Raw genomic sequence first — 7502 nt, 5'->3', positions numbered from 1 at the left:
TTTACAATGAAGGCCTTATTGTTGTCATGCCACCAGAACAAAAAGCAAAAAGATCAGTTTTTGTTCGTCAAGTCGATCAAGAGATCGGGAGGAAGACCTGAAAGAAGAACTGGAACGCCAAAATAGGTGGATGAAGATTGAAGAAGTTATTAAGATAAAGGACTATACTCATGTTTGAAGAAGTGTCAATGGCTGAGAAAGTTTTACAACAGGGCTTTCTAATATTCAACATGTCAGTCACACCACATCAAATAAAGAAGGAGACATTCATCAGTCTGCAAACTTGCTTCTCCTGCTACAAATATGAAGAACACACAACGAGAGACTGTCCGGAAAAAGAAAAAAAGTACTGCTCAGATTGTGCAGGCGACGACCATACCTACACTGAATGTAAGAATACACATGTTGGCTATTCCAACTGTAAGAGAAACGGAATGTATACATAGGACATAGGACGTTAGCAATGGCATGCCCAATAAAAACACTCCACATGATAAAGTACAAGAAACAAGGAAAAGGAACAAGACAAGTAGCTGATATGACATAATGCCAAAATAGCAAAAGAGAGCGTAACCAAGAGTCGCAGGACCAGAATCCGTGCATAAAACCTAAGTGAGCCAATACATGATAGTAATGATTAGTATGATCCATGCACATTTGCACAATATCATTGCAGACCCGGATCAATCATACAATGAGGAATTAAGGAATGTTTAAATTGAATAACCTACCAGAGATGATATTTCCAGAGAATCCACAATCCGAAAAACTATTTCAGACAACATATGCAAGCGAACTGAGAGAAAGACTAAATCAAGACGAACAAAGGTTTGAGCAACAGCTGATACACAAGGAACACAAGCGACTGATAGAGATCCCAGACAAATGACTAGAAGTGACAAAGAGAAGATAGAAATAACAAAAGGACAGACAAAGGAGTAGGAGGAGAGAAGATAAGATGGAAACTGATCACAATATACAACCTGAATCTGCTGAAGAAATTGGATTAAAAGTTATCACTACAACAAAACATGGAATCCCAACATCGAGACCAACAGGAGGGACAATAGTAAAAACTGTGAAGGAGGGATATACAAGTGGACATATCAAGAAAAATCCCTAAGTGAAGATTATGTCTGGTCACTAATTACTACGGACAAACTAAAGATTACGGCCAAAGACTTTAAAATAGTAGACCCGTCAGAGTATAGAAGAGTCAGAAGCGGGAAACAGGATGATAGGTCTCCACTCAAACTGACTGCCACAATCCAAGTATAAGAAATAATGGACAATAGACAAACAGTAAGAACTTTAAGAATAATACAACACAACGTAAGAAACTGGAAGACCGAGAGAATTAACCTAAGTAATATATATCGCGAAATTGACCCTGACATTATACTAATAAACAGTCACGGTGAGACAGAAAACAACAACATAAAACTCTTTAACTATTATGTAAACCAAAAGAAATAAATCGGGCGAGAAAATGACGGAGTAGCTTATAGCGGTTAAAGAAACTTAAAATTTAAACTAATTGATGACTTCCAGGATGAATTTCCTAGCAATAAAAATAAATACAACTCAAGGAGACGTAATTATTGCCATACTACTTCTACCTAGTATAGAAGACCTATTAAAATTGGCTATTAACAATAGTCATCCGATGTACATCTTAGAGAGACTTTTTAACGCCAGATATATAGGATTTTTGACAATACAAATAATAACGTCGTCGGAAACGCCCTTAATCAATTAATAAATTTAGGGAAAATCAATCATCTGGGTCCTAACTTTCCAACCTGGAGAAATCACAATACACAATCGACACCAGACAAAATTTTTACCAACAACAAAGCCTTTTTCAATTACCATATAATACAGGCAGTGACCATCTGCCAATTATACTAACACTGTCAACAAGCCCCATACAGATACCAATAAAAAAGAGACTGAAAATGAGTAAAACAGACTGGGACAGCTTCAAAGACGACGTAAGTAATCACCACTCGATTAACCTACAAGGGAAAACAACAGAAGATTATAGACTCAGAAATGGACAGACTGCACTCAGCAATAAAAACATCTATAACCAAACACACTCCTACTTCACACTTTAGAACATTACCCAACAACAGACTACCAGAAGAAGTTAAATTAATCCAGACCTATTACAATGAAATAAACAGGTATATGGAAAGACACGGCAGTAACAGATGGCTATTGTTACGAGTTGGGGATTTAGAATATAGTTATACGTCTACCCAGATCCCAACAGGTAACAATAATAAAAACAAAGACAATCGGACTATAAAAGGGTAGACAAAGGATGCGAGTTTTCGTTGTATATAATAGAGTACCATAAACTTTAACAAAATATTCAGCTTATAAATTACCCTTAACCAAACTTAACCTAAACATTAACAGTATATACATATTAATAAACATAAAACAATCTCGAAGCAAGTGGACGTGGGGAAATTAATACAAGAGATACTAGTACTTAAGTGAGGAGCTGAGATGGCTGACGAGTAAGGCTGAGTATTGTAGAAGACGGTAGGTAGTCACTGCACGTACGTAGGTTTAGAGGATAGATGATCCTGTGGTCACTTCCCAGAGCCAAGTGCTCTCTCCTCGAATTGGAGGTGACGCAACAACCAGGATAGGGAGAAGGAAACCTCGGAGTGGTAACTAAGACGAGTCATACTCGTGTCTCGTCCCTAGATGGCGTTGCTCGTGGTGCTGGGTAGGTAGATCAGGACAATAGATGGCGTGCTTCGTAGTGCTGGGTGGAGGGGTTCGTAACACACCCTCCAAAGACCTCCGTAGCGCGGGCGCGAAGGAGGTGATCACCTGGTGCGTCTGGAGAGTAGCTGCTGCATTTCCACTGGAGCTCGATAAGGAGTCTGCAATCAGGTTATAGGGCTGGTGAGGAGAGCCCAGCGGAGGATTCGCTGGTTGGAGGTCTTGTTGGTTTGGATGAACGTGAGTGGGTTATGGTCGGTGAAGACTAGGTTGTTTGTGGGCAAGACTGGAGGTAACATTCAAACTTCTTTATTGCCAACACCAGAGCCAAGGCCTCCTTCTATGGTCGAGTAGTTGGTCTGATGTTTTTCAACTTGGCGGAGTAATATGCCACAGGGTGAAGAACATCAGTGGTTGGGTCGGGTTGTAGGAGCACAGCCCCCACACACCACTAGCGTCGATTTGCAGATGGAAGGGCGAGGTGTGTAGTCAGGCTTGGAGGCAAGGAAGGCTTTGAGGCGGTGGAAAGACTGGTCGCACCTCTGGTTCCAGATGTAAGGGACCGCAGAACTGGTAAGGTCTGTGAGGGGTCCGCCACGCTGGAGAAGTTACTGCAGAACCGACGGTAGTAGCCGCACATCCCCAGGAAGCGCATGAGTTCCTTCCTCGTCCTTGGAGTGGGGAAGGACAAGATGGTTCTAACGTTTGCGTCCTTGGGTCTCACCATACCATGCCCAACGATATGTCCCAGGTAAGTCACTGAGGCCCGGCCAAAAGCAGATTTAGCCAGGTTTATGGTGAATCCAGTCTCTTGCAGTCGTGCCAACAGTATCTCCAAACGCACCAGATGTTCGTCCCAGCCGTCCGACACCACCACCAGGTCATCCAGGTAGGCGAACGTCCCACCTAGGTCCTGAATTAGATAGTTGATGGCCCTCTGGAATGTGGCCGGAGCATTAGAAAAGCCAAACGCCATAACCAAATATTGAAAAAGACCAAATGGAGTTATAAATGCCGAGATTATTTTTGCCCTATCCGTGAGTCCCACTTGATAATATCCTTTCAATAGGTCCACGGTACTGATAAATTTGGCACAGCCTATGCTGTCTATTATATCTTCAATCAAAGGTAAAGGGTAGGAGTCTGAGATAGTGACCTGGTTCACTTTACGATAATCGGTACAGAAACGAAAAGTGCCATCGGGTTTTGGAATGAGAAGGCAAGGTGAAGCCCAGGGGGAGGTACTAGGCTCAGCTAAGTTATGTTTTAACAAAAAAATCTACCTCCTTTTTCATAATCTCTCTTTTTTGTGGATTTAGTCGATATGCTGATTGCCTAATAGGTTGTAAATCATCTGAGATTAGCTTAATATCATGTTTAAGTATATGGCCAAACTCTGGGAAGTCCGACGTGACTTTAGGAAATGTTGATAATAACTTAGTGAGATCTTTTGCTTGAGATGGATTCAGAACAGAAAAATACTCAACCAAGTTGTTGAGTATGTGACTGTTAGCAGGGTTTTCTTTAGGTAGAGGGAAGTCTAAATTCTCCAATAGGTCCATGTCATCTGTCTCCGGCTCCGGCCCTGACAAAACCGTATGCAATACAGGTAGGCTTATAGCCTCTGGGATGTCTTCCTCTGACTGCCTGGAATGGTAAAGTTTCAGGAGATTAATGTGAACAAGTTGTGAATCTTTTCTGAGATCAAGAGTATGGACTATATAGTTGAGGGGAGATAGTTTATTAGCAAACTATATAGGACCAGTAAACTTGCTTTTGGCAAGAGCCTGGAATGGGTAGAAAGAGTAACACTTTGTCACCTGGAGAAAATGATTCAACTAATTTAGGCTGGGACTTCACCATTTTTCTTGACTTTTTAAGCTTCTTGACTGAGCAATGGTTCGACTTCAGCTAATTTGTCCCTTTAAAGTGTCAATGTATTGGGAAACTGTTGGTGAGCTTAATAGATGGAGTGTCAAACCACTGCTCCTTTTACGGTTTTAAGGGGTCCCTTATTTGTCTCCCATATAGTGAACTCCTGGGAGAAACCTAATGACTCTGGGAGCATTCCCTGATGGCAAAGAGTAACAAGTCTATGCTTTCATCCCATTCCTTTTGGTGTTCTATACAGTATTTTTTGAGCATTGATGTACAATGGTCCACACTGAGGTCTTTCATCACCTGTTTGAAAAGATTGCTCGTAAAATTGGTGCCCTGATCGGATTGGATCTCTTTAGGAATGCCCACTGAAGTGAAAAGGTGCAAAAGATGTTTGATTACGTTTTTTGAAGTGATGCTTTTAAGGGGAAAAGCCTCAGGATAACGTGTACTGGTATCCATAACTGTGAGCAGGAATTGATTTCCCTTCTTAGTCTTTGGTAATGGGCCCACACAATCCACAACAATCTTTTCAAATGGTGTAGAAAATACTGGGATGGGCTTAATGGGAGCTGCTGGTATACTTTCATTTGGTTTTCCTACCATTTGACAAATATGACAAGATTTTAGGTACTTTGACACATCCTTCCCAAGTCCAGGCCAATAATAGTGTTGGAGGAGCTTTTTATATGTTTTCAGGATTCCCAAATGTCCTGAATTACCATCATGGGCAAGGGCAATTAATGCTGGTCTGACTGAGGTGGGAATTACCACTTGATGTATTTCAGACCACGTGTCTAGATGGGCAAGCTCAGGGGGCCTATAGGCCCTCATCAAAACCCCTTCATGATAATTAAAACACGGAAGGGTTAAAATCTTTACCCTCAACTGCTGCATGATGAAGTTTAGTCAAAGATGGATCAGATTGTTGGGCTTTAACGAGCTCATCCTTACTAATTGTCTTATTGTACAGATCTTCTGTGGGTAGGAAAATATTAGAGGTGGTTTTAGACGAAGAGGGCCCATTTCGCACACTCTGTGACCGGGTGACAGCACAAGATGGGAAAAGATGAGGAATAGTTTCTTTAAGGTCAGTGGTGGAGTTGACAGGTAAGGGAGAGTCGACTGTCTTTATGTTAGGAACCACTAGATCTCCTACCAAGTCATTACCCAATAATAAATGAATGCCGCACACAGGCATTGGGTCTTTCCTTATGGCTATTTGCACTTCCCCAGTAATCAAGGGACATTGGAGGTGCACTTTAGCTAAAGGATAGGAAGAATGGGATGAGAGATCTGAAATTAGAACACTCTCATTAGTAAATGCGGTAGATATATCGGGAATGACGTTAAACAGGAGGATAGATTGTGCTGCGCCCGTATCACGTAGTATACGAATAGGGAAAGAACGAGACCCCTCTATGATTGAAATTTTTCCCTCATAGGTGAATGAAGAGAAGAGATCCTGATGGGGCCTTTCCACATTGGTATTTGCTATTGGTTTGGACTTGGGATCCAGGGAACTACTTTTAGCAATTCGACACTTTGGGTGTTTACAATTCTGGATCGTATGGCCTGGGTTTTTACAGTAAGAACAAGTAAGCTTGGTTGCATCGGGGGAGTAGGTGTGGGACCTTTCGACCTACCACTCACGTTCCCAAGGTTATCATCAGAGGAGGACCTAACATGTCGGGAAGTACCACGTTCTCTACTGCCCAGTGACTCCACCAACAAAGCGTACGCATCAGCCAGCTCAGCAGCACGCCCCAAATTAACCTCTCCACGCTCCTCCACATGCTTCAAGATGAAATGGTATCTTGTTCTTCCACCCTCCTGTAATTACCAAATTTAACAACAAATCCTGAAAATGTGGAGGTCTCTGTAGCCTCTAACCACTTTAAAACCTAAGCTTTCTTGAGCAAACCTAACAAAGGTGTGGGAAATGTGGTTTGGTTAGTTTACGAAACTTCTGCCGGTATCCATCTGGCGGAGCATGAGTGTGAGAGGATATTCTTTTTACGCTATCATAGTCACTGTCAGTCTGGTCTAAACAGGTTATAAACTCTACGAGCCTTACCATATAATTTAGGAACCAACACTGACACCCACTGGTCCTTTGGCCACTCATTCTTCCCGGCTATTTTCTCAAAAGTCCTAAATGACCCGTCCATATCGGATTCATCAAACCCGGGAACAAGGGAAGAAGCAGTAGCAGGGTTAAAAGCAGCTAGTTTCTCTCTTAATGCCACTTCCTTTGATCTAAACTCCGATGTTAAGGTGACTTCTATCTCTCTTACCTGTAGTTCTTTCAGTCTAACCTCCTGCTCCAACTTGGCCCGTTCCATCATTTCCTCATGCTCCAACTTGGCCTGTTCCGACCTTCCCTCATGCTCCAACTTGTGCTCCAACTTGGCCTGTTCCAACTTGGCCTGTTCCAACTTTTCTTCATGCTGCAACTTGGCCTGTTCCGACTCCTGCTCCAACTCGAGTTCTTTCATTTTGATTTGGAACTCGAACCTAGCTCGTTCCAGTTCTTAGGCGTCTATTCGTTGTGTTTCTTGTTGAGGGCTAGCCAGACCCTGAAGCAACTTCTGAGTGAGGAGGGTGGTGGATAGTGGTTGAAGTTTCTGGACATGGGCGTTAATCTGTCAACAGCGGATTCTTTTAAAACTTCATGTTGAACCAGCACTTCAATCACATGATTTTTAACATTTCCTTAGTCAGTTGCTGTGAAAATGGGATATTATAATAGTTGGCTATTTCTTTCCATTCTTTCTTCAGGATATTAACACGTAATTTAGCTACGGAAGGATTTTCAATAAAATCCTGGAGATCAAAACCTGAGGTGGCCATTGTTAAGAAAAATAGGATAAATTAAC

The sequence above is a fragment of the Homarus americanus genome, unplaced genomic scaffold, assembly GCF_018991925.1.
Source record: "Homarus americanus isolate GMGI-L3 unplaced genomic scaffold, GMGI_Hamer_2.0 scaffold20031, whole genome shotgun sequence".
Classification (NCBI taxonomy): domain Eukaryota; kingdom Metazoa; phylum Arthropoda; class Malacostraca; order Decapoda; family Nephropidae; genus Homarus; species Homarus americanus.
Note: the sequence above shows the minus strand (reverse complement) of the source record.